The following is a 1,291-nucleotide window of genomic DNA, read 5'->3' as shown; positions in this document are numbered from 1 at the left end:
AACAGACAGAGTTAAACACAGCTACACAAATAATATAAAGGAGAAAATTGTCTTGGCCAAGCTTCCAGAGGGCCCAACATCGAGAGCTCAGTCCAGCTCTGCTTTAGTAACCTCACAAGGAAGGAGAGTTTGACACAGAAGGACCTTTCTTGGTATCGCAATGACCGCAGCCAGAAAGACTGAACAAGCCCCAAGAATCGACTCAGCCTAGCCCAGCATGGTCCGGTGCTGGTGTTAAATACCATATGCTTTTCAGGCCATCAGCTAAGTGTTATTCACTACTTTCCTGGATTAAACAGTCTTTTCAAGTGTCGCTGAAAATGGCTAATAGGGGTTGATGGGAAACAACCATTGATACTTTAGGAAGAGGTTTATAATTTAATGTAAGAGTTTAATATAACGAAGGAAGAGATCTCTTGGAAGATGGTGGACCTCCGAAAACCCATAAAGACATGGGAAGGGAAGGGAAGGGAAGGGAAGGGAAGGGAAGGGAAGGATTGAACTGAATTTTCAGCCAGAAGGGACCTACAATGTTCATCTAGTCCAACTCCCTGACCATTTCAGGGCTGACCAAAAGTTAAAGCATGGTAAATTAACGACACTGTCCCAAAGTCTCTTAAACACTGACAGGCTTGGGGCATCAACCTATTCTCCAGGAAGCCTGTTCCAGTGTGTGATCACCCTCTAGGTAAAGAAATGCTTCCTCATGTCCAGTCTGACCTGGAGCAGCTCTAACCATTCCCACACGTCCTGTCGCTGGGTGCCGGGCAGAAGAGCCCAGCACCCCCTCTCCTCGCCCCCTCCTCAGGAAGGGGCAGAGAGCCGTGAGGCCGCCCCTCAGCCTGCCCCCCGGATCACACACGAAGCAGTTACAAGCCCCCAGAGAAGGTCCCTGAGGTCGCCGCCCGGACCCGACCCCGGGCACCGGACGCGTTCAGCTGAACGCCGCGGAAGCTCCAGGCGGGGGAAGCCCCTTTCCTGCCGCTCTGCCCCCCCCCTCACCGCGCCGTTCCCCGACACTCCTCCCCGCCCCACGCGCAGCGCCACAACGACACAAAGCCTTGGCGGGGGCTGGCCTCCCCCGGTAACCCTGAGGAAGCACCTTCCCGAGCCGCCACCGCCGCCGTGTCCCGCGGGGCCTAACGCTGCGGAGTAGCGGGAAGTGACGGGACCGCAACAGACCCTACAGGCGGGGGAAGCGGCCGGGGAGAGCGGCGGCCTCCTCGCCCCCAGCAACGGCCGCGGCGCGAGCCCCTCCGGTGTGGGGGCGCCCCCTGCCGGCGGGGCGCGG

Source organism: Calidris pugnax, unplaced genomic scaffold (assembly GCF_001431845.1).
Source record: "Calidris pugnax isolate Ruff unplaced genomic scaffold, ASM143184v1 scaffold69, whole genome shotgun sequence".
NCBI classification, from domain to species: Eukaryota; Metazoa; Chordata; class Aves; order Charadriiformes; family Scolopacidae; genus Calidris; species Calidris pugnax.
This window is presented reverse-complemented; position numbering follows the sequence as displayed.